Raw genomic sequence first — 27,764 nt, 5'->3', positions numbered from 1 at the left:
TTTGGAGTTCTCACATGGGGTAGGGTGCTTTCCAAGCAGCGTCGTTCCTATTGGATTGTGACATATATCACCCTGGCATACGACAGCAAATGACAAGGGTTGCCTAGCGGTGTGTGGTAAACCTTAATCCACTAGGGGTGTGGCTGCATCTTCGACATAGTTCAGGGGCATGATGATTGGTGATATGTGTGATGCAGCGAGTTGGGGTTCCTCACATACCTTTGTGAGGTTTTATTGCTTGGATGTAACTGCTCCAGGTGAGGCTCATAGGGTTCTTATGGCAGTGTGCAGGAGGAGCATTTATTCGGGTTAGCAGTGTTCCCTGTGGATTTGAGCCTTGGGCTGTCTTGGGGTGCGGCAACGCATGAAGTGAGCATTATCAGGATTACCACAGTTTGCTGTGGGTTTGAGCCTTGGGCTGCCTGGGAGTGCCTGAGTACACCGTTTCCAGGTTACTGTAGGTTCCCGTGGGTTTGAGCCTCGGCCTGCCTAGTTCATCGATTGGTCGATAATATGCAGCCGAGATTGGGTTCTTCACCAAGTCACGACAAGGGTTCTGTTTTGGACTTGCGGTTCCTTGCGATACGTGTTCTGACATGTCAGGCTCGCAAGGTAAGTATTGTTTTCGGAACCATGAGGTCTATGGACTGTCAGTGCGCATAGCAGAGTTGCAGCAGGTTCTGATTCCATATATGGGCTCTGACAGTTCAGGCCTCATGAGGCGCTGACAGCTCAGGCTTCTCGGGTAAGTTAAGCACATTGTTACTCCTGAACCTATTTAGGCTTGCTATAATAAAGGGATTGAATACTTGACTCGAGACATTTCAGCTTTTCATTTTGAATGAATTTGTACAAATTTCAAAAAACAGAATTCCACTTTGACATTATGGGGTATTGTGTGTAGACCAGTGACACGGAATCTCAATGTAATCAATTTTAAATTCAGGCTACAACACAACAAAATGAGGAAAAAGTCAAGCAAGGGGTGTGAATACATTCTGAAGGCACTGTAGTTGCTCCGCTACCATCTAGAAGGCAGAGACAGTACAGTACCCTGCCCTGAACCTTAGAGAATGCTGGCATATGTACTGTACATACTGTATTTTATTCATGACTCATCCTATATAACGTCTGCTGTTCACACCTTTTCTATTCATATACTGTCCATACTGTCTATACACACATCATTCACACAAATATATATTTATAATCCGGACTGACATTGCTCGTTATGATATGTCTTACTTTCTTGTTCTTTTTTAAAAATGTTATTGTGGATTATGCGTGTATTGTTTTGTATTGCTAGATATTGCTGCATTGTTGGAGCTAGAAACATAAGCATTTCGCTACACCTGCGATAACATCTAAAAAAAAAACGTTGTACTGCGCACGACCAATAAACTGTGATTTGATTTGTGACTTGCACAACATGGTACTATTAGAACACGTCAAAGCTCTGACATCTTGGTATTTTACTGACTTGAAATTATAGTGCTGCTGAGGTATTTTCCTAACGTTCCTCAGAAACCATGTCTCAGTGTTATTTTCAAGTCTAAAAGGAAATCTGAGTGTCCAAATGGCTTCCTGCCCGTGCCATGGAGAATGTGGTCGGCTCAGGTGCAGAAACAAAGGACACTTCTGTTTTAGCCGTGTCACATATGGGGTAGAATAACAACCGCCTAGCGGTTTGTGTGTCTAAGGGCTGCTGAGGGAAATCACTCAGGTGTGCACTTTCATTTATTGCGGCACTTGCAGTTTGTGTGTGTGTGTGTGTGGGTGTGTGTGTGTGCGCGCGCGTGTGTGTGTTGTCTTATGTGGTATCCATCTCCAGCGTGTATTGTCAGCCCCTGCACTGTGCATGAGATCCATCTCGCTAATTCACCACAAAATATTCAATTCCTTAACCGCATGGGGTAGCAAACCATGTGACATACATTGCACTAAAGGTTTATGCTGATTACTATGAAAGTCCTGAATGTCGGCCATTTAAAAACTGAGCTACCGTACAATTAGCAGAGTCACTGAGACACCACACAGTCGTTGCTATTTTCCTTTATTTGGTGTAAGATACTGCAAACAGTTCCAGACAAACATGTCATTGTCTGCAGGCCTCAATGTCTGTGGTCTTAATAATTGCAGAGTCACAGTTAGCAATACATTTTCAGGACTTTTCAATGCTTTGTGGGGGAACATTAAGCCCATTTCAGTCTTTACGTGAAACCACTGCCTGTATTCAGCAATTGGGTCCACAAGCCAAAAACATAAAGCAAAATACAGCCCTATAGAGCTCCTCATTAGTTTGCCAGAGGAAGTAAAATAGCATATAACAAAAGAAAAATCGGGATACTATGCAGTTTAAGAAGGAAAAGCCCACTTACCATCTAATAAAAAGCTTAAAGTTCAGAGTGGTGCGAGACAAATTCCTCAAACCAATCCCACAGCTCTGTTTTCCCTTGGGAGAGTGGGTTCCCAGGAAGTAACTAACTAGCGCAGCCATCTGACCTCCCTGGCCTTTAAATAGACATGATATGCCCCGTATGGGCGACTAGACGGCATAGTGTCCTACCAGTCCTCTAATTGAGCTATGAGAGGAGGTTCACAGGAGGAGACTGTGGTCACAACCTCAGCTACGAGGCTGTCATCGGGAGGGGAAGGCCTGGGAAGGATGGGTAGGATGGCTGGGTGGGTGGTGGGAACATGACGGCACTTTGCTCTGCTCTGGCATTCCAGTCCCACACACAGTGGGCTGTCTCAATGTGGGCCCTGTCCTCTCAGACCCACAGGGCAGCACTAAAAGTGCCTGTTCACAGTGACTGAAGCAGCGAACAAAAGCTATAGGCATGCTAGCAACAAATGATAGTTATGCTGGAAGAGACTACGGTACCATGCAACCCATGGTGATATAAACACCAGCATGGTGGGCACGGGAGGAGACAGTGTTAAAAGAAACAAACCGGTATATCAAAAATGCTGCTAGCTACACCATAGGTGGCTAAGCAGATTGACACCAAATAGTCAAGGACCAAATAATCAGTGGGCTAGTTGGCACACTGAACAATCTGCCCTAGGTTTAAAAATATTGCAAAGATCAACAGGTTCTTTCCAGAATCCAAAATCCCCTCTAGCTGATATCTCAAGAGAGTCTAAAAGTAGATCATTCCCCAGATAACAGTGGTATTTTTGGTTTGAGTTAGCTTTTTCCCAAACTAGCGGTCGCCTTATTTCAAAATGGGGTTACGAGAGAAACTGAAATAAAATGTAAAGAAATTCATAGAACCGGGGATATGTCAGTAATAAACAGAGCAGTTCTGTTTTCTTCCTACAAATGTGGCTCTACCTTTTGAACAGTTTAAGCTACAAAATATTATAACCCTGTCACTGGAAGATCAAACTGTTTTGCTCTACAATGCCCACAAGCCGCATAGGAGTCAGAGTGGACAAAACCAGGCACTAAATCAGACTGGGGGAAAAAAGAACATCGTCAATGATAACTTTATTTTCTACACAGAAGATCATACATAATTATTGCCTGATGATCTTCTGAACTTCCCGATACCTTTCTGATTGATTTCAGTCACTTCAAACCATACTTCCTTCAGATTGAAATACTGTCAAAAGTTCTGTCAGACTGATTTGTAATAGACTGTCATAGTCCATTGGCCATTGATTACATCACTTTTTTTTACATGGTGGGGTAGTTAGTTTATCAAGTTGGGGTCACGGGCCAAAGCGTTTGAGAACCCCCTGAGTTAGCTTATGGCTTGCCAATGCTAACAGAGGGGGGAAATTACTAGTTACTTACTTTAGGCCAATGGACTGCGGTAACTGCTGGTAAGTTTTAAACACACGTGTATGAAATCACTGAGCATAACTATTAAGCCATCTAACATCTATTCAAACTACAGGATCTAGGCACTCATGTTCTCCTGCACATTTATCACATCTAGGAATCTCCATCCTACACACTGCTGCCACATGACCATAAGCTTTACACCTAAAACACTGTAATGGATTCAGGACAAACACACAAGTGATAACTGACTTTATCTGTTAAAGACTGCATCAAAACTCAATAGTACAGACAGTGTCTTCTCTGTTTCACCACGCTCCCCACTGGGTCTGCGTCGCACCAATTGGCGGGCGTCACAGACACCGGGAATCTTCAACTTCAGTTGATCCTCCTCAACACTTAATGCCACCCCAGTTATCACTCCTTTTAACGGCGCCCTGCTCCGGAGAGGAAAGCAAGTCACAGTTCTTGTCCCCAGTCACGTGGTGTGGTGCACGCTCCCTCTGGACAGCAGAAATGCAAAAAATCTACACGATTCCACTTCAAGTCACTTTCACCAACCCAACATTCCCCAACCTGCTTTCCACCCAACCTGACACCACATATGGATATGCCAGAAGACAAGGATCCATTCTCTCCAAAAAAATCTAACTTCTACTGGGCCAGAATCATGTTTGTCATCATCAGGAAGAGGCTCAAACTCAGCGGTCTTCACCGGACTTGCCACCGCAGTTAATTCATCCTCACTCTCGTTTACATTCAATTTCCTTCTGTTGCTCTTCCAAAAGTTCTGTGTCATCCACCACTCCATATTCACTCAAAACATGTTCCACTTTTCTCCTTTTTTTCTGTCCACCATCTTCTTCTTCATCAGATCTTCCAGAAGGCTTGTGGATTCCCTCATTCCATATTTACTTCTAAAATGTTCCACGTTTCTCCTTTTTTCCTGTCCGCCATCTTAACTTTAAAGAGAAAGTACCACAATATATCAGAAGTCTGATTCACTGAGGACAAGTTTAACTTTTTTTGTTGAAATACTTCTCCATTCGTCGAGCAAGGGAGAACTGTGAGGCTTCATATTAAGAAAAGAAAAGCTTTGATGTTGTTGGAGCTCAACTCTGGTAGAGCTGGGGTGGCAGCCCGTTGACACAAGCAGAGAACATACAGTGCATTCGGAAAGTATTCAGACCCCTTTCCACATTTGGTTACGTTACAGCCTTATTCTAAAATGGATTACATCATTTATTTTGCTCATCAATCTACACACAATACCCCATAATGACAAAGCAAGAAATGTTTGCAAATGTATTCAAAATAAAAAACAGATACCTTATTTACATAAGTATTCAGACCCTTTGCTATGAGACTCGAAATTGAGCTCAGCTGCATCCTGTTTCCATTGATCATCCTTGATGTTTCTACAACTTTTTTAGAGTCCACCTGTGGTAAATTCAATTGATTGAACATGATTTGGAAAGGCACACACCTGTCTATTTAAGTTCCCACACTTGACAGTGCATGTCAGAGCAAAAACCAAGCCATGAGGTCGAAGGAGTTGTCCGTAGAACTCCGAGGCATGATTGTGTTGAGGCACAAATCTGGGTAAGGATACAAAACATTTCTGCAGGTCCCCAAGAACACAGTGGCCTCCATCATTCTTGAAATGGAAGAAGTTTGGAACCACCAAGACTCTTCCTAGAGCTAACTGGGCCAAACTGAGCAATCGGGGGAGAAGGGCATTGGTCAGGGAGGTGACCAAGAACCTGATGGTCACTCTCCAGAGTTCCTCTGTGGAGATGGGAGAACCTTCTAGAAGGACAACCATCTCTGCAGAACTTGACCAATCAGGCCTTTATGGTAGAGTGGCCAGACAGAAGCCACTCCTCAGCAAAAGGCACATGACAGCCCGCTTGGAGTTTGCCAAAATGCACCTATGGACTCTCAGAACATGAGAAACAAGATTTTCTGGTCTGATGAAACCAAGATTGAACTCTTTGGCCTGAATGCAAAGTGTCATGTCTGGAGGAAACCTGGTACCATCGACTACGGTGAAGCATGATGGTGGCAGCATCATAATCTAGGGATGTTTTTCAGAGGTTAGGGTCTGGGAGACGAGTCAGGATCGAGGGAAAGATGAATGGAGCAAAGTACAGAGAGATCCTTGATGAAAAATACTTCAAATATGTTCAAACCCCAATTTGCACCACTTCTGTTGAATCACCCATATACTACAATTATGTGCCCTGTCCTGACATTCTTCTCTTCCTCCTCCTATTCTCTCCTGTCCCTCTTTCTCTTTATCCCCCTCTTTATTTTCCCTCTTCTGTCCTCCCTTTCTCTTCTGCTCTGTTTATTTCCTCCCTACTTCTATCTCTCCTCCCCCATATCATCCCCTCCTCTCTCTTTCGCTCTTTCCCACATCCCTCTATCCACAAGTCTCCCTCGGAGAGAGAGAGAGCACACTGAGAGTTGGCCTCTACCTGGCTCTGGATGACCCCCCCCTCGCCGACCTTCCCCTCCCCTACCTTCTCTGCTATGGAGATGGAACTCTCCGAGTAGGAGAGCCTAATTAGCCCTGACACTCCTGTATAGTGACTCACTTTGCACAGGACGCATCCTCCCTCCCTCCCTCCCTTCCCCTCCCCTCCTCCCTCGCATGTCCCCTTAGCTCCACAGCTCTTTCAACCTACAAAACAGGAAGCAGCGACTTTCGATAACAGCAACTTCAACAAAAAACCTGGACCCCCCCCCCAATCACCTCCCCCAATGCATTCTCCCGCCCACTCCTTCCCAGCATCGCTCCGTGCGCCTCAGCCTCTTACATCTACAACGCTCCTGAACTCTATCCGTCAGCATCCCCAGGCAGGCAGAGGCATCTCTCAGGAAGACGTCAAACGTTCTACACCTTTTTGTGTCATTAGCTGCACAGTGAGACTGCCTGTGGAAATGGTTAGTGCTATAGGTCCTAAACTATAATAACTACCGTATCGAGTTATTCTTTGATAGCGATAAGGGGATTTTTTAAAGTGCACTTGCAAGACCATATAATAGGCACTTGGTGAAAATACAGTGCACATGAGATAAAGAGGTTCTAACCCAGCGTTTTCCCAATTGGTCATGGGGACCCCAAGCACTACACAGTAGATTCAAATGATCAACTCACCATTAAGCTTTAATTATTTTAATCAGCTGTTTAGTGCGAGGGTAAAAAACGAAATGTGCACCCTTTGGGATCCCCAGGAACGCTGTGCCAACCCTTTACATGAATTAGGTGTGCTTGCTGAAGGCAAATGATTTGTATTATTATAATTTGATTTATTCAGAAGAAGAAGAACAAATTCACCATCAGCAGCCTCGCGGCTGTGCCGCAGTCACTAGTAATACCAATACTATTACATTAACTACCACTACTACCACCACCACTACTGTCACAGTCCCCACTACTTCCCCTACTAGCCCACTATAACAACTCTTGAACTGTTCGAGCTCGAGACACCAAACCAACTTTCACATGTTTAAGCTATCTGTTCGTATCGAATCAATCAATCAACCTTTCCCTCTACCTACTTTTTCAACTATAATTAGTCACCACCATTACTACGGCAGACACTATCACTACTATTTCTTATTTCAAATCTGTAAATATTTTAAAACAAGCTAGCAAGCACACCACATCTTCAGGAAATGTACTTCTCTAGTTCTAAATTCTTTTCAAGTAGACCATATTTGAATATTGTCAAATATATCATAAACCCTTAGTTGTCAGGTAAAGTTTTCAATTGAATGGAGTGTATCTCCTCGTGCACCGGAAAAGCACTGTTTACGTGAAGCTAAGCTGACTGCGGGAGCTGTCAGTGCTTTCCGTGGAAGGTCCCTTACTCTGTTTGACTGCTCTGTCTGAAATGATTGAGTGGCACTTTGAAGGCTATATTATTTTGACAGGCCAACTTAAAGGCCTCATGTGGGCGATGGGAGAATTAATAAAACATGGCAGTGTTGCTATTTCAACAAAAGCCAAGTTTAGACCAACTGTAATATAAATAGGGAGACATGTTGAATGCACACAGTGGATTGTTCACTTCCTGGATTTCACATTGCACACCATTTTAATAGAAAACTGAGAAATGAAGTGTCAGAGAACTTTTCAAAATACAACTTTATTTACTTTACTGTTCTTTAGCAGGTTTATTTGACAGGGACAATGCTCGTTAATCAACATTTACGTAAATGTGCCAAGGTTAGCCAGCTGTCAAATTTGAACGGTAGTCTTTGGACAGGAAGGTAAAAGTACTTCCTGTTGTTTGGAAAGAGTGATTTTAAATATTTGTTGTTTAGTGTGTTTGAGAACGACCCTCAAAGTTACGTTTATATGAGTAGAATAGTGCAGAGCAACAACACAAAAAATCCCGGTTGCACTTTAAGCTACCTCTTAGACCGACAGTGCATTCGGAAAGTATTCAGTCCCCTTGACTTTTTCTACATTTTGTTACTTTACAGCCTTATTATTAAATTGATTAAATTGTTATTTTTCCTGATCGATCTACACACAATACCCCATAATTACAAAGCAAAAACATATTTTTAGAAATAAATAAAATATTACATTTACATAAGTGTTCAGAACCTTTACTCAGTACTTTGTTGAAGCACCTTTGGCAGCGATTACATTCTTGAGACTTCTTGAATATGGTAATCGGAATATCCAGTAGGTCATAAGATCCATTTTAGAGTAAAGCTGTAACATAACAAAATGTGGGAGGTCAAGGTGTCTGAATACTTTCCGAATGCACTTCATATATAGGTATGGATAAAGTGACTAGGCAACAGGATAGATAATAAACGGTAGAAGCAGATTATGTGATGAGTCATTTTTGTTGTTGTTGCAAAAACAGTCAATGCAGATAGTTAAATAGTTAACAGATAGCTACCCGGACTAACTATTTAGCAATCTTATGGCTTGGGGATAAAAGCTGTTCAGGATCCTGTTGGTTCCAGAAGTTGTGCTTCGGGTACCGCTTGCCGTGCAGTAGCAGAGAGAACAGTCCATGACTTGGGTGTCTGGAGTCTACTATAATAAACAGGAAGCAGCGCAGGTCCTAATCCAGGCTCTTGTCATCCCCCATCTAGACTACTGCAACTCTCTGTGGGCTGGGCTCCCCGCTTATGCCATCAAATCCCTGCAATTTAGCGAGAATGTTGCAGCCCGCCTGATGTTCAACCTTCATGAGTTCTCCCATGTCACCGCTTCTTCACACATTCAACCCTCCTATGACAGGAAACCTTTGATACATTTGAAAAGGTTATCATAACATGTGCTACAAAGAACGCAGTCTACCTATTTAAACACCCTTAAGGCCTGGCCTATGTGTGCAAAATGCGCAGGGCACTCAAGACACGCATATCTGAACATAGGAGTAGTATCAGAAACCAAGATCCCAAAAGTCTAGTCACTATGCACTTAATGAGGTGGCAGATAGCCTAGTGGTTAGAGCGTTGAGCCAGTAACCGAAAGGTTGCTAGATTGAATCCCCGAGCTGACAAGGTAAAAATCTGTTGTTCTGCTCCTGTACAAAGCAATGTTACTAGGCCGTCATTGTTCTTGTATTTGTTCTTAACTGACTTGCCTATTTAAATAAAGGTTAAATAACTTTTTTTTTTTTATGTTGCCTCATTAAAGTACATGGGTATCGAGCATGTCAAAGTCCCGAGGAGAGGAGGGGGACATCATTAGATATTCCGATTGGAAACCATGTCGCCAAAAGGACAAAATGAGGACTTATTCTAAAATGTATTAAATAAATTCTTCTCCTCAGCAATCTACACATAATACCCCATAATGACAAAGCACATTTTTTGCTAATTTATTACAAATAAAAACTGAAATATTACATATACATAAGTATTCAGACCCTTTACTCAGTACTTTGTTGAAGCACCTTTGGCAGCGATTACAGCATCAAGTCTTCTTGGGTAGGACGCTACAAGCTTGGCACACCTGTATTTGGGGAGTTTACAATTCTTCTCTGCAGATCCTCTGAAGCGCTGTCAGGTTGGATGGGGAGCATTACTGCACAGCTATTTTTGATGTTCCATCGGGTTCAATCAATTTAATTTACCACAGGTGGACTCCAATCAAGTTGTAGAAACATCTAAAGGATGATCAATGGAAATAGGATGCACCTGTGCTCAATTGCGAGTCTAATAGCAAAGGGTCTGAATACTTATCTAAATAAGGTATTTCTGTTTATTATTTTTTATACATTTGCTAAAAAAAATGACTGTTTTTCGCTTTGTCATTATGGGGTATTGTGTGTAGATTGCTGAGGATCATTTTTTTAAAATCCATTTTAGAATAAGGCTGTAATGTAACAAAATGTGGAAAAAGTCAAGGTTGTCTGAATACTTTTCCCGAAGGCACTGTATAAATTATTGTTTTTGTGCTGCCCCTTTTTTACTTAAATATGTTTATACAACGGGTGGGTCTAATCCTAAATGTTGATTGGTTAAAACTGAATTCCAGCCCGTGTCTATACCACATGTTACCACCGGCTATATCTATGATGTTAAAATTACTATTTATTCTGTTCCATCTGACTGCGCAATCCACTGTTTCATTAGCCCAGCCAAGCAATTTATAAACTAGATCTCCACTATAAAAAGCATCTAGACATTATTTCACAATTCTTTTAGACTAACATTCAGTTTTCAACAAAGGAGATTTGCACAAAACGTGTTTTTCTCACCGACATTTGCAACATTGTTTCAATATTCAAATTCGGTCTCCAGCTGTCCCATAGTAATGAACGAGTCAGGACGAGACAGACAGACAGATGGACGGACGGACGGACGGACGGACGGACGGACGGACGGACGGACGGACGGACGGACGGACGGACGGACGGACGGACGGACGGACGGACGGACGGACGGACGGACGGACGGACGGACGGACGGACGGACGGACGGACGGACAGACAGACAGACAGACAGACAGACAGACAGACAGACAGACAGACAGACAGACAGACAGACAGACAGACAGACAGACAGACAGACAGACAGACAGACAGACAGACAGACAGACAGACAGACAGACAGACAGACAGACAGACAGACATGCAGGCAGCGTTTCTCAGCCAGTCGAAATCATGAATCAGCTGGCAATTTTATGGATATACACAAAAAAAATGTAAATTGAAGAAAGGTCAAACAAAACCAAGTGCAGCTAGTTTGCAGTCTTTCCATGTTCAGTTTGAAGTGACTGTGTTACTGTAGCTGTGATGTTGGCTAGCTCCTCTGAACAACAGTGTCCTGACAAGTGAGCACATTTTCTATGCCAGGCGAAATCGCACCTCATTAGCTCATATGTTATGGATGCATCCAAATAAATGTCACTAGAAAACAGCTTAAACAAACGCAAATGCAGCTACTGTTCTGTTATTCTGGCCGACTGTAAGTTAGTCGTAGTTGTCTAGCTAGCAAGCAAGGGATAAGAACGTTGCCAGCCAGTATGGCAATGGAACATTTAGAACGAACGACTGGGTCGTGTCCATAGATACAGAACAAAGACTGAACGACTGGGTCGGGTCCATAGATACAGAACAATAAAGAACGAACGGCAGGATCGTGTCAATAGATAGAGAACAAAAAGACTGAACGATTGGGTAAGGGTCTCTAGCAACCGAACCGATAGGATGAACGACCAGCCGGCTTGGCTAGCAACCCTAGATTTGTGCCGGGACTATGTATTGTGGAAAAATGAACAAGTATGAATAAATTCATCAAAGTAACGTTTTTAATGAAAATATGTCAATCATTATTTGAATATGTTAGTAACTCATTTAAAAGTGATAATGCCCTCAAAGCTGACGTTTTGAGGATACAATGGCAGGGTTTGCCGGCCGAACGACTTCGTCTCGGGCCTAACACCCGTGCCAATATATCCTCCAAACACCGGCCTCTCGGCCGAATTGGTGCTTGTTTTAGGTCTATAAACATGAGTGTGGTACACTTCCGGTGAAGTAACCTGACAAAGATCATTGTAGGATCGAAACTCTGTTTGTTTATTAAATAAAGGTACACGGTGGAGATCATTAGGCTCCATTTATTTTTTTAACTACTTTTTTCATCCCTGCACCGCACAAATGATGTGTGTTTGATCAAACTTGACTAATGAATTAAAACATATCATGATGTAAATAGATTTCCTAAGTTTGGAGACATGTTTTTTTTTATTGTTATTTTATTGGGGACAGCAATTTGCATCACTTCTATAGAATCATCCATATAGGGAAACCAAGTTTCATTGGTGAGACTGCAAGAACACAAGTGTGTGAATAGGGGAATAAGGGATGCAAAGAGAGGGAAACAGGGGAGAGAGAGAGAGATGAAGCATATTGGGATGTATTTTATGAAGTAAGGTATATGAGCCCCTTTCTGCCTAACTTAAGTGGCCCATTACGGAATGAAGGAGAGAAAAGGAGGCTGCTATCAGAGAAGAGAAAGATGGATGTCTGACATATTAAGTGTGCGTGTTATCCCCAGCTGACAGGTGGCACTAAGTATGAACTTTACTCCTATCACTCTTTTCATATCCCTCTCCTCTCTCACACATCGCTCAACTCACATGTATTGTACGTATCACGATTGTTTCATCAACTTGGTCTCATTTGTATTTGTATTTATTAAGGATCCCCATTCCCCCTGGGGTCCAGCAACAAACATTAAGACAGTTATAGTATATAGAGTTTAAAATATTACATGATATTACATTTCCTAACACCCAATACATTTAGTGTATTCCCTCAGGTCACTAATCCATTATCACATATTTAGAATACAACATCCATCTGTACATGTGTGTAGAGAGAGCATGTCTTATGTGAATGTGTCTGTGTTTCACAGTACCCGCCGTTCCATAAGGTGTATCTTAATCTGTTTTTTTTTCTTCAATCCAATTCTACTGCTACAGTTACTTGATGTGGAATAGAGATCATGTAGCCACCCCTCTGTGTAGTACTGTGCGCGTCCCACAGTCTGTTATTAATATATAATAATAATAATATATGCCATTTAGTAGACGCTTTTATCCAAAGCGACTTACAGTCATGTGTGCATACATTCTACGTATGGGTGGTCCCGGGAATCGACTTGGGGATTGTGAAGAGACCTCCGGTGACATGTCTTGTAGGGTATGCATGGGTGTCTGAGCTGTGTGCTAGCAGTTTAAACAGACAGCTCTTTTTTATTTTTTTATTTTACCTTTATTTAACCAGGCAAGTCAGTTAAGAACAAATTCTTATTTTCAATGACGGCCTAGTGGGTTAGGGGCAAACGTTCAGGGGCAAACGACAGATTTGTACCTTGTCAGCTCGGGGGTTTGAACTCACAACCTTCCAGTTACTAGTCACACGCTCTAACCACTAGGCTACCCTGCCACCCTACTCTGTGCTTTCAGCATGTCAATACTTCTTACAAAAACAAGTAGTGGTGAATTCAATCTCTCCACTTTGCGCCATGATAGATTTACATGCATATTATTAATGTTAGCTCTCCGTGTACATTTAAGGGACAGCCGTGCTGACTTATTCTGAGCCAATTATAATTTTCCAAAGTCCCTCTTTGTGGAACCTGACCACACAAGTGAACAGAAAATAAAGCCTGTAGGACCTGTCTTGTGGATAGTGTTGTTTAAAAGGCATATCAGCACTTTATTATGGACAGACATCTCCCCATCTTTGTTACTGTTGTATCAACATGTTCTGACCATGACAATCCAGGGATAATCCAAGTAATAGTCACCTCAACTTGCTAAATTTCCACATTATTTATTATAAGATGTAGTTGAGGTTTAGGGTTCAGTGAATTATTTGTCCCAAATACAATGCTTTGAGTTTTTTAAATATTTAGGACTAAAATATTCCTTGCCACCCATTCTGAAACTAACTGAAGCTCTTTGTTAAGTGTTGCAGTGATTTCACTTGCTGAAGTAGCTGACACCTATAGTGTTGAGTCATCCGCATACGTAGCCACACTGGCTCTACTCAAGGCCAATGGCATGTCATTAGTAAAGATTGAAAAATGTAAGGGGCCCAGACAGCTTCCCTGGGGAATTTCTGATTCTACCTGGCTTCCATTAAATAACACCCTTTATGTTCTGTTAGACAGGTAACTCTTTATCCACAATATAGCAGAGGGTGTAAACCCATAACATATCCTTTTTTTCCCATCAGCAGTCTATGATCAATAATGTCAAAAGCCCCACTGAAGTCTAAGAATATAAACTCAGCAAAAAAAGAATCGTCCTCTCACTGTCAACTGCGTTTATTTTCAGCATACTTAAAATGTGTAAATATTTGTATGAACATAACAAGATTCAACAACTGAGACATAAATTGAATAATGTGTCCCTGAACCAAATAATGTGTCCAATTCAAAAGTAACAGTCATTAAGTACTGCAGTGCATCTCCTCCTCATGGACTACACCAGATTTACCAATTCTTGCAGTGAAATGTTATCCCACTTTTCCACCAAGGCATCTGCAAGTTCACTGACATTTCTGGGGGGAATGGCCCTAGCCCTCACCCTCCGAACCAACAGGTCGCAGACATGCTCAATGGGATTGAGATCTGGGCTCTTCGCTGGCCATGGCAGAACGCTGACATTCCTCTCCTGCAGGAAATCATGCACAGAATGAACAGCATGGCTCGTGGCATTGTCATGCTGGAGGGTCATGTCAGGATGAGCCTGCAGGAAGGGTACCACATGAGGGAGGCGGATGTCTTCCCTGTAATGCACAGCGTTGAGATTGCCTGCAATGACAACAAGCTCAGTCCAATGATGCTGTGACACTAATTCGAATCCGACCATCACCCCTGGTGAGACAAAACCATGACCCGTCAGTGAAGAGCACTTTTTGCCAGTCCTGTCTGGTCCAGCGACGGTGGGTTTGTGCCCACTGCCTTACAACAGGTCTTCAAGCCCTCAGTACAGCCTCTCTCAGCCTATTGCGGACAGTCTGAGCACTGATGGAGGGATTGTGCATTCCTGGTGTAACTCGGGCAGTTGTTGTTTCCATCCTGTACCTCTCCCACAGGTGTGATTACAAGTGGTCTGCAACTGCGAGGATGATCAGCTGTCCGTCCTGTCTCCCTGTAGCGCTGTCTTAGGCGTCTCACAGTACGGACATTGCAATTTATTGCCCTGGCCACATCTGCAGTCCTCATGCCTCCTTGCAACATGCCTAAGGCACGTTCACACAGATGAGCAGGGACCCTGGGCATCTTTCTTTTGGTGTTTTTCAGAGTCAGTAGAAAGGCCTCTTTAGTGTCATACGTTTTCATAACTGTGACCTTAATTGCCTATCGTCCGTAAGCTGTTAGTGTCTTAATTAACGACCGTTCCACAGGTGCATGTTCATTAATTGTTTATGGTTCATTGAACAGGCATGAGAAACAGTGTTTAAACACTTGACAATGAAGATCTGTGAAGTTATTTGGATTTTAACAACTTATCTTTGACAGGGTTCTGAAAAAGGTCTGTTTCTTTTTTTGCTGAGTTTTGCTCCTACAATCTTTTTATCATCACTTTCTCAAAGCCAATTGTCAGTAATTTGTGTAAGTGCAGTGCTTGTTGAATGTCCTTCCCTATAAGTGTGGTGAAAGTATCTTGTCAATTTGTTTACAGTAAATAGCGTTGTATCTGGTCAAACACAAAAAAATAAAGGTTGGTAACAGGCTGATTGCGCGGCTATTTGAGTCTTTAAAGGAGGCTTTACTATTCTTGGGTATTGGCATTACTTTTGCTTCCCTCCAGGCCTGAGGCCACACATTTTCTAGTAAGCTTAGATTGAAGATATGACAAATAGGAGTTATTATCCTCAGTAATTTGCCATCCAAGTTGTCAGACCCCGGTGGCTTGTCATTGTTGATAGACAACAATCATTTTTTCACTTCTTCCACAATCACTTTACGTAATTCAAGCTTTCAAACTTCTCTTTCATAATTTTATCAGTTATACTTGGATGTGTAGTGTCAGCGTTTGTTGCTGGCATGCCATGCCTAAATGTGCTAATCTTGCCAATGAAAATGGCAGTGGTTTTTGATGGAACTGAGTTAGCCTTTTTGCCCAAAATTTCATTTAGGGTGCTCCAAAGTTTTTTATTATCATTCTTATATAATTATAATTTATCTTTGTTTCATGGTGTAATTTTTCATTCAGTTTAGTCAAATGATTTCTCACTTTGCAGTATGTTTGCCAATCGGTTGTGCAGCCAGACTTATTTGTCATTTTATTTTGCCTCATCTCTCTCAACCATTCCATTTTTAAATTCCTCATCAATCCACCGTATACAATAGCTGTAGGATCAGCAGAGGACATACATTAGGTTACTTACATTCTGTCTTCCAACGCCCCTGGGATAATGTACATTTGCTGAAGCATTCAGCGACACAATGGTAGGGATTAACTGAGCTGGGCTTGGGTCATTGATAAGTCATTGTCTCAACGCAGGCTTATAAATGCTGTGGAAGGATGCAGGAACCCAAACGATTTGGGTGAATCGCTTTGGTTCCAGAAGGTATCAAAATGGTCAATATATTTGATACCCACAGAGCTGCAACAGTCTGGTAGCCAGTTATGGAGGGATAAAAGTCTGCTGAAACGTTCAATGCCATGATTTAGGGAGGGTAGAGGGCCAGATATTATGCGACATTTGTTGGTGTCAAGCAGAGACCCAATCAGTTCTTTCAAATCCATCTTCAGCTGTTCTGAGCTGCTCTTTATAATGTCATTGAATCCCACATGCAATATGACAGACTCAATTTCCCGATACAGGTTTAAAAATGTTTGGGTGCAGCTTATTGATGGCTTATACTCGTGCTCCTGGATATCACAAGGTTTTTGCTCCAGGGACTGAGACATTTCTCACCATAGAACTGTCCAATAACAACACGAAGGGGATGGAGAAATCCGCCCATTCCTACCACTCACACAATTCGTTGAACCTTTCACGGGCCCATGAGAAGTAGGATAGTGTACAACCGCTGCTTCTGGCAATAGGTCCAGACCTCCCACAGCAAACAGTCCACCAGATCCAGAATGAGGAAGAGGAGCCAAACTCGATGACGAAGCCACCGCTGGAGTCAGTGTAGTTGGAGTCATCACAGCTGTCGCAGACACAGGCAGTCCCAGCGATGAAGGCACAGGTAGATCAGGCACCAGTGCAGAGAAGCTATTCCTTATGTCAATCTGATCCGAACCTCTTGCAGCCAATCCAGTCCCCATAGCAGCATGCCGCTGCCTTCGGTTTCCACGACTTGTGACATGGGACCAGTGCTGATTGGAACAGTCTTCTTGCTGTTCTCCATCTACTCCTCTACAAGATGGAGAAGGAGAAGCAGATGGAGGTGACTTCCTTGGTAGGCAAGTTCCAGGGAGCACAGGCCGTTCGGAGAGGGACTGATGGCGAGGCGGGGAAACATCCATCAGGTCTGAGCGGCGTCCAGCCACAGGAGTTGAGAACGGGAAAGTTCCAATTTGTGTTTCCCCCATAAGTTCACACAAAACTTAGATTTGCTTGCTAAGCATAGCCACCTCATTCCTGTAATTCTCCGCTAGCAAACAATTTCCACATTGGAACTCTGGATTGTCAATATTGTCCCAGACAAGAACGTAATAAACACAGCTTCTACAGCGCTGGAAAACTTTGTTAGCTATTCCAGGCGAAGGGGGCTCCATTGAAACCTAGCTAGCTGGTTAGTTGGTAGCAGGTGTTGACAAACACTTATGAACAAAATGAAAATAAAACCAAATCAAACTTAGGAAAAAACAGCAACAGGTCGAGGCGCAGGAGGTCTCGGAGTTAGCTACATTTATTGTTTCCTAGTGAATACATGCATTCCTTGTCTGACTTGACATGGATGCATCTGATGTCCCATGTTTGTCTCACTCCTGTCTCTCCATATTTAAAATAATATATATATGTATTTTATGGAATTTTCAGATTGTATTGAACAGGTAGAGAGGTTGACAGATAGCGAGAAGTTGTGTCAAACGGCAATAGGCCGGATTTGAACCTATGCCGACACTATAGAGGCTGCAGCATACTGCTAGACCAGCCAGGTCACTTTCCTTCACTGCCCTGAATAGCTTTCTCTTTTGCAACAAAGGCAAATCAGGGTTTTCTGGCCTTTCGATTGTGACAATTTTGTAACTGTCACACACACACATAGAAAACACAATCTTCGCACACCGCACAAAAGTTCTAGTTCCACTTCTGGCTACACACAAAAGATCTGTAAAAACACACCGTAATGAGGCTTTGGAGAGAGTCCCGCAGATTTGGTTTTCTCTTGTATGCCACAATCATTCCTAATTGCCCTCTGGAGCCTTGTTAGTCACCAGTTTGGGAGAGGACAACTCAACGCTCCAGTCAGAGATTGATTTGACTAAATAAGAGGACATCCTTGTATGGCCAAGTCAGGCCGACAGTGGTCTACCAAAAACCATGTGAAGTATTTGGCCCCCGGAGAATCATTTCCAAAGGCATCGTATCAGAGGACCAGTGGTCTGCTGCCTATAGTGGTCTGCTCTCTCCCTAAGATCTCATAGCAACCTGCTCTCCTTATGTAACTCGGAGAATGAGATAAGCCTGGGTCAAGTTACATAGACACGCTTGTGCACACACACACAGACATAGACACAGACACAAATGCATAAACACACACACACACACACACACACAGTCTAGGATTAGACCTCCATGCACGCAAATACATTCAAATGCACTGTGAGGACTGTTTCGTATACCATACAAAGGCACATAAACACAAGTGTGCTCTGAGGTCAGCTGCTCTGTTAAACGTCACGCTAACAAGCATAGACAGATACGCTACAAATTATGGAACCTCTACTTCAAAGTGAGTGTAATCGCAAAGTGTTTCCCAACCATCTCATCTGGTTGGACACCATGAGCCAACGATTCACCCTTTTTCCAAATACAACTCGGGCCTGTAAATATGGTCCTTCTGTAGCTCAGTTGGTAGAGCATGGCGCTTGTAAAGCCAGGGTAGTGGGTTCGATTCCCGGGACCACCCATACGTAGAATGTATGCACACATGACTGTAAGTCGCTTTGGATAAAAGCGTCTGCTAAATGGCATATATTATTATTATTATATATTAAATATCCCAATAGCTTTACCACAAGGCTGCTCAAACAAACACACTGTCATTTTAATACTTAACGGTCAATAATAAAAAATAAAAAATCATTGACTTAAAAAAATAGTGGATGATGTAATTGCCATACCTTCTGAAAGATGACCGGCAAGCCAAGAGAAATATCCGAGTGCATTCTAAGATCCCCCGTCCATCAAAAATAGTGGGCTAAATACATATAACGTGAGAGAGAAGCCGCGCCACAGCCTAACACACAGCTAATAGAGGCCCTGAATGGCTCTAAGCAGCAGGGAGACTACAAAAGTCGGAATCTGCTTCCCAAATGGCACCCTATTCCCTATATGGTGCACTACTTTTGACCAGGGCCCATTGGGCTCTGTCCAAAAGTAGAGCACTATTGTTGGCAATAGTGTGCCATTTGAGACACACTCTTAAGCTGCAAATGAATCCTGAGCCTCGGTCCAATGGAGGAGATTGTTGCTGTACCTGACACCGAGTAACGGAGGGGAGAAAAAACACAAGGAGCGTCTTATTAATAATGAATGGGGTAGAGAGAGATCGAACGAGACCACATAACACATGGCACATAGGTGACAGAGTCCTGTAATACAGTCATTATTGGAGACCAGTTATCACATGGTCAGGTAGTGGGGTAGTGCACTATTAGAAAAAAGGGTTTAAGCAATTATTATGAGCCATCCTCCCTTCTGCAACCTCCACTGGTTCCAAAAGGGTTCTTCGGTTGTCCCCATAGGAGAACCCTTTTTGGGTTTTGAGGAAAACCCTCTGTGGAAAGGATTCGACATGGAACACACAAAAATTCTACCTGGAACCAAAAATGGTTCTCCGAAAGGTTCTCCTATAGGGACAGCCAAAGAACCCTCTTAGGTTGTAGATGGCACCTTTTTTTGCTAAGAGTGTATAGTCAACTTGACACATGCTGGTATTAAGGCCTTTGGGCATGAAGACATCACCTGATGAATAAGATAAGATGGCTTTGAACTGAAAATGTGGCCAGGTAACAGCATTGACACATTTGTACTGAACATTTAGCCAGGTAACGGTACCGACACCATTTGAGACCGCCTGAATTCACAGGCATTGATGAAACAATGGCCACATCATGAAAAGAAAATCTGGCACTAATGCGCCACAGCGTAATATTTCTGGTAAGGTTTTATGAGATTGGTGTGTTCGTCTCCCATGCCAAGAAAGAGATCAAACCAAAAGGTCCTTTGAAGTAAATTGTCATCCATCGCAGAGAACACCATTTTGGTTCAATCTTCTACTGTAAATCTCTTCCCAATGCCTTTGGAGTTGCCGCGACACTGCTCCCCCAGGTAGATTGAGTGCCTTTGCAATAGCTTTGCCACAGTTTGCTGCATGTGAGAATGGCAGATCTACAAAACACAGGAGTCAAGAGCAATCAATCCATAGGCCAGATTTACTGTACAACCCGCTGTCCATCCATCCATCCCCACCCACTGACACCTGCCATGTAGATAATGCCCCTCATATCCCATGCACAAACCATACGTTTGTACTGTGTGGATACTGTGTTGGGTTCCTCATTGGGTGTGGAATCAATCCTACATTAAAGGGACACACAGAAAGCTTGAGGGCATGAAAGTGAAAGAAGGGGAGGAGGAGAGGGAGGGGAAAGGGCGGGGCAGTACGATTCTTTGCAACTCGGAAATGATTCTCCGGGGCCCAGCTGGTTGACATTAGAGGAGGGGGTGAATTGTGTGTGTAGGTGGAGAGGGGGGCAAGTCCTATGCCCAGTCCTTACTCGTGCCAATAAACACAGGCATCACTTCAGAGCCGAGCCAAGGTAGAATTCAGTTTTTTTTTGTGGGGGGGGGGGGGGGGGTGTTATTCCACCACACAATCAAAAGCCCACGGTAAATGGGGCACGCATTGGGTCAATGAGATAAGTACATTTAGTCTGAAAATTCGCTGGGCATGTACAAAACCCTTGGCACATAACCGCTAAGCACATACGCCACTTCAAAAACACCTCTGGTGTTTCAAATTAAACGTGTGTGTGTGTGTGTGTGTGTAGAGGTCGCACACTCAGTCTTGTCTCGTTTGATGTGAACAGGCACATTGCCAGAAGGTAAGGTACGGGCGGAGATCATGAGAAACACACTTCTTCATTCGCTACCATTGCTAAAGGACGGACCAGCTTGTAAAGGAAGCCGCGAGGGAGCACAAGTGAGAGGCCACAGAAACTAGAGAAGAGAATGAGGAGGGCTGCATCCCATATGTCACCCTATTCCCGTTATAGTGAACTACTTTTGAATAGAGCCCTATGGTCCCTGTTCCAAAGTAGTGCACTATATAGGGAATAGTGTTCCATTTGCGATGCAGGTGAGAAGTCTCCTCTCAAGACTCCCTGAGGAACCCTCCACTGCAGCAACACTCGCTGTAAGGAGGAGATAGATAGACATGACCCTTATATGTACTGCACACACACAATGGATTTCTATGTTCACCCACTCACTCAACTGAAAAGTTCCCCTACTCCATCTCCCAATAGTCCAATACAAAAGACCTTCCAGCTCATAGACCTCTTCCACCTTTCCAATCAGAGCTTAGAGAGGGGGGGTTTAGAGACAGGCAGTGGAGGTAGAAAGGGAGAGAGGGGGAAACAAAGGAGGTAGGGAGAGAAAGGGAAACAAAGGAGGTAGAGACAGAGGGGGAAAGACAAGAGGTACAGAAAGAGGCAGGCGAGGTAGCTAGAGAGGGGGTGGGCAGAGGAGTAACATACTGTAGGAGGAAACTCCCCACTGGGCAAACACTGGTTGAATCAATGTTGTTTCAACTTAATTTGACAAAGTATTGTGACGTGGAATCAACATGGAAAATACATTGTTTTTTTTTAAAGTCACCAACTACAGTAGTACTGTTTTTTTTCTCATTTCAACCAGCGTTGTAAACATTGAAATAAGGGTAAAACTTCAACTTAAATATATTGACTTCACATTACTAATTTGTTGTTAAAATAATCATCAGAACTATGTATATGTTGAAAGTGCGTTGAAAATTCCACGTACAAATGTAAAAAACATTTCCATATTTTTCATCCTATATTCTGTCATGACGTGACTATCATTAATGTGATGACTGCTATTTATCGAATAATTAACTACTACATTTAATTATTACTCGATTCAATTGATCATGTAACAATTAACTAATTTGGAATTTGAGGCACCACGGGAAAAGATAGAGTTACTATCTCCTGACTTAAACTCTAAAGATTCATAAATATCTCTTACATCAATGACAGTCAATTATTTATTATTACCTCATCAGTCTCATTCTGATTGCCGCAATATCCCTGGATCCACAAGAACCCTAGCTTTTTGAATATTCAGTACTACACCAATTTATTTATTTATTAACTAACTAAATAATAAAGTTTTTTACAATCGCTTAGACACTAAAAGTGGTACTTGAGGCACACTCAGTGAAACCATTAACTAATTATCTAATCTTCAGACCAAGTCCGCAAAACTGCAAGCACATTATCGGCTTTACACTCAGTTTGCTATTGTAAAACACACATTTTGCAAAACACTAAACACAGTTCATTAGACACATCATTCAAAACTAACAGGTCTTGTGTTTTGTTTTGGAAACACTTCCATTCAAAATGCCACACTCATTTACCGATTACCTACACCCGGTGCTCGCTCACGTGTGAAAACACTAATAGCAAATTTCTTCACTTAGAAATCAGAGCATGTGGTCAACCGTGGTTTGAGTTTCAGAGAGGTTGGGCAGAGGGTCCAGCCTAACTTGAGCCGTTACACTGCAGAAAGTGTCATCCGGACATTTCGAAATGAGAGCACGTAAGTAAACCTACGTGAATATGGTCATTTCAAACAACAGCATACGTTTACGACAACTGCAACACCACATCACTGACAACACAACATTCAGTAACATAAATAGGGTGAGTCTCCTGAAACGCCATCAGATTCGTATGAAAGAGCTCTACAGAGTACCATTTGAGCGGAATTCTGACAGAGTGAAATAACTGTGCTATGAATACGTACAAGTAAGCTATACTATCCTGTCATTGGTATTGTATTCCAGTGTATTGTGCTACATATTGATTGCTCTGTCTATTCATACTGTCATAGAATAATGTTTTATCTGTTTCAGAGAGCTATGGAACTAGATGCTGCTGCAGTGCATCGTGATTTAGTTTACGTTGATGAGGTCGGTTTTAACCTAGCTAAGACAAGACGCAGGGGAAGAAACCTCATTGGACACCGCGCCATCGTCAATGTCCCGTGGTGGCAACATCACATTGTGTGCAGCCATTAGTCGGAACGGTGTCCTTCATCATCATGCCAGTCTTGGTCCTTACAATACTGCCCACATTATCACCTTCCTGGACACCCTGCATAATATCCTCATTCCCAATGACCAGAGGAATGGGCCAGAATGGGCCAGAATGGGCCAGAGCAGTCCAGGTTTGTTGTCATCTGGGACAACGTAAGTTTCCACCGGGCCGCTCTGGTCTGCAACTGGTTCATTGACCATCCGCAAGTTTTGATGCTCAACCTGCCACCATATTCTCCATTTCTAAACCCAATAGAAGAGTTATTTTCGGCGTGGCGTTGGAAGGTATACGATCGCCAACCCCACCAACGCATACCCCTTCTCCAGGCGATGGAGGAGGCCTGTGGTGACGTAGACGAGGGGGCGTGCCAGGGCTGGATACGCCACTCCAGACGCTACTTCCCCCACTGTTTAGCCAGAGACAACATCGCTTGTGACGTTGATGAGGTGCTATGGCCAGACTCAAATAGGAAACAGAATACACCCTAATTGTTTTTTTTCTTTACAGTAACAAGCCGATTTGTTTATATTCTACTGTATCTGTTACTGTTCATCCCAAAATTAGGATAAAAATACAATGTTTTGAGAAAGAAACACATTGTATTTCCCTCCCCTTGCATTTCTGTTTATAGTGTAAATATATACTGAATATGCATACATACTGTATATATTTGTGCACATACATGTACGTGTGAGAGCTACGACAAACTGCCGTGGACTCTGTACACTGAACACTGCTGAACATGCAAAAGACACAAGATAATAGTGTTTCACATTTGTCACATCCGTGTGTAGTTGGCGTATGTAAGAGCTAGTCATTTGATGGTTTGCGTGTAGAGTTGACGCAAAAACAACGTTTTGAGAAGAGTTCAAATAGTTTTTAATGAAGTGTTTGGTTTTGCAAGAGATGAGTGACGTGTTGCATGTTGTGTGTGTGTGTGTTTTGAGGTTTTGTGTGTAGAGTCTAGAGAAAAGGAGCCATAGTTTCAGAAATCACGTGTAAGCAATTGTCAAAAACTGTAACACAGAATACCGTACACACTTACATGAGGTAAAAGTCCCTCGTGAACTGACACGATATGACAGCTTGTTACACAATGGAAAGGGGGTGGGGAAAGAGCGGGAGAGACAAAGAGAGTGGACTTAGATTTTGAAACTACGCTCACTGTAATATGAATACACAACTGCACAACTGAGCAAGAGGACAAGTACATTACAGTGTCTAGTTTGAGAAACAGACGCCTCACAAGTCCCTAACTGGCATCTTCATTAAATAGTACCCGCAAAACACCAGTCTCATCGTCAACAGTGAAGAGGTGACTCCGGGATGCTGGCCTTCTAGGCAGAGTTCCTCGGTCCAGTGTTCTTTTGCTCATCTTAATCTTTTATTTTTATTGGTCAGTCTGAGATATGGCTTTTTCTTTGCAACTCTGCCTAGAAGGCCAGCATCCCGGAGTCGCCTCTTCACTGTTGATGTTGAGATCGGTGATTTGCGGGTACTATTTAATGAAGCTGCAAGTTGAGGACAGTTGAGGACTCTGTTTCTGAAACTAGACACTCTAATATACTTTTCCTCTTTATCAGTTGTGCACCTGGGCCTCCCAATCCTCTTTATATTCTGTTTAGAACCAGTTTGCGCTGTTCTGTGAAGGGAGTAGTATACAGCGTTGTATCAGATCTTCAGTTTCTTGGCAATTTCTCGCATGGAATAGCCTTCCATGTCTATTCGCATGGAATAGACACAAGTTTCAGAAGAAAGGTCTTTATTTCTGGCCATTTTGAGTCTGTAATTGAACCAACAAATGCTGATGCTCCAGATACACAACTAGTCTAAAGAAGAACAGATTTATTGCTTCTTTAATCAGAACGATAGTTTTCAGCTGTGCTAACATGATTGCAAAAGGGTTTTCTAATGATCAATTAGCCTTTTAAAATGGTAAACTTGGATTAGCTAACACAATGTGCCATTGGAACACAGGAGTGATAGTTGCTGATAATGGGCCTCTGTGCGCCTATGTAGATATTCCATAACAAAATCTGCCGTTTCCAGCAACAATAGTCATTTACAACATTAACAATGTCTACACTTTCTGATCAATTTGGTATTATTTTAATGGACAAAAAATGTGGTTTTCTTTCAAAAACAAGGACCTCGTTGTGTATTCCTTGTTTAAATGTTGATAGAAAAAAAATGTATGTTTTAATCTATGTCATTGTTTCAATGTCATGCTATCAACCTAAAAAGGAGGTATATTGAAATAAAATGGTAAGGCACAGTCCAACAGTTCCTGCCTGAACATTGACTCCTACTGGTATATGAAGGGTAATGCACTTCAGTGAGATCAAGTCTACCATTCAAATACCAACCCCGGCGTACGCTGCTTAGCTTTGGAAACAAGATGTGCTCGATTCAGCTGACCTATCAGGTCAACACATTGATCAGCTTCCATACTCATTTGATAGACTACCTAAATAACATTAAAAAGTAACTAAGTTTTCTTACACAAACTGTATGTGAAAGTACATTCGGAATGAGGTTTATGTAGGCTAAATAGACATCTGATTTGCTCAAAGGACAACATTTCAATGTTAAGCTAACTATGCTATCATTCGTCCATGGTTGAATGGATCTTTGGAAGTAGTTAACATTAGCCCTATAAATTGAATGTCAAATTCATTATATTAATAATACACTTTTACATTTGGAAATTGTTTTTATATATGTTATTCATGTATTTATACCCTTGACTTATTCCACATTTTGTTGTGTTGTAGCCTGATTTAAAAATGGATTTAAAAAATAATGTTCAATCCACCCATCTACTGTACACACGATACCCCATAATGATAATGATAATGTGAATGTTTTTATATTTTGGGGAAAATGTATTGAAAATTAAATATATTAAATATCTAATTTACACAATTATTCACACCCCTGAGTCAATACTTTGTAGAAGCACATTACAGCTTTCAGTTGTCTTGGTTATTTCTGTATCAGCATTGCACATCTGGATTTGGGGATTTTATGCCATTCTTTATTTTATTTTACCCTTATTTTACCAGGTAAGATGACTGAGAACACATTATCATTTACAGCAACAACCCGGGGAATAGTTACAGGGGGGGGGGGTCTCAAGCTCTGTTAGCTGTGGATTTTCAATGGGATTCAAGTCTGGGCTTTGGCTGGGCTACTCAAGGACTGTATGCATGGGCTCGTTGTCCTGTTGGAACGTAAATCTTCGCCACAGCCGGTGGTACTCTGACGCAGGTTCTCATCAAGGATTTGCCTGCGTTTGGCTCCATTTATTGTTCCCTCTATTCTTACCTGTCTCCCACTCGCTGCCGCTGAAAAGCATCCCCATAGTATGATGCTGCCACCACCATGCTTCATGGTAGGGATGGTGTTAGATGAGGTGATGAGCTGTGCCTGGTTTTCTACAGAAATAGCCCTTTGTATTCAGGTGAAATAGTTACATTTTTGTCTCATCAGACCACAGGGTATTTTGCCTAATGCTCTGTCTTTCTGCAAACTCCAGCTCTAGGCAGAGTTTGGTTTGTTCCATACGTTTGGAGAACACTGTGCTCTTGGAAACTTTCAACACTCTAGAAATGATTTTATATCCTTCCCAGATATATGCCTCATCACATTTCTACCTCCTTGGACTTCATGGTTTAGTTTCTGCTCTGACATGCACCTTCAACTGTTGGACCTTATATAGACAGGTGTGTTTCTTTCTAATTCATTACTTGACCACAGGTGGACTCTAATCATCTTAAGGATGATCAAAGGAAATTAGATGCACCTGAGCTCCATTTGGAGTGTCATAGCAAATTGGTGTGAATACTTATGTAAATGAGATATTTCTGTATTTCATTTCCAATAAATTTGCAAACATTTCTAAAAACATGTTTTCACTTTGTCATTATGGCGTATTGTGTATAGATGGGTAAGAAAATAAAAAAGATTCAAGATTTAATGAATTCAGGCTGTAACACAACAAAATATGAAATAAGTCAAGGGGTATGAATACTTTCTAAAGACACTGTACTATCCAAGCAGTGTTGATATTTGGTTGCGTTCACAATATCCTGTTTGTATATAAATTAGTTATTGATATGCAGGATTCACGTCTCCATCTCAACAAAAAATCTATCAAACTTTAAATGCACTTCAAATAATGTTTGATTTGATAGTACTATTTTTCAACTTGGATTTTTTTGGTTGAGATGGAGACATGAAACCAACATATTAATAACAACCAACCGTCCTTCATATACACAAGACAATATGCAAAGGTAAAAGTGTTTTATTAATATTACGCATTTGGCATCCTATTTATAAGGCTAATGGTAACTACTTCTAAACTTCTAAACATCCAATTCAATCAACCATGGATGAATGATAGTATACCTAGCTTCGCGTTGAAATGATGGT

The 27,764-nt window shown here is 42.1% G+C and overlaps 1 protein-coding gene across 3 annotated transcripts in view; it reads right to left on the bottom strand.

Annotated features, from left to right (window-relative positions):
* LOC124039276 (protein inscuteable homolog) overlaps positions 1 to 27,764 on the bottom strand; it is a 92,575-nt gene that overhangs the window by 58,648 nt on the left and 6,163 nt on the right. Inside the window, exon 1 of one of the 3 annotated variants that reach the window (XM_046355223.1) lies at positions 19,101 to 19,243. The exons of 1 other annotated variant lie outside the window; for it this stretch is intronic. The gene's annotated coding sequence lies outside the window, so the exon portion shown is untranslated. Of the gene's footprint in view, positions 1 to 2,378; positions 2,520 to 19,100; positions 19,244 to 27,764 lie in introns of those variants that run through there. One more of the 3 variants, XM_046355216.1, reaches the window with a different exon arrangement.

Source organism: Oncorhynchus gorbuscha, linkage group LG01, assembly GCF_021184085.1.
Source record: "Oncorhynchus gorbuscha isolate QuinsamMale2020 ecotype Even-year linkage group LG01, OgorEven_v1.0, whole genome shotgun sequence".
Classification (NCBI taxonomy): Eukaryota; Metazoa; Chordata; class Actinopteri; order Salmoniformes; family Salmonidae; genus Oncorhynchus; species Oncorhynchus gorbuscha.
This window is presented reverse-complemented; position numbering and strand designations above follow the sequence as displayed.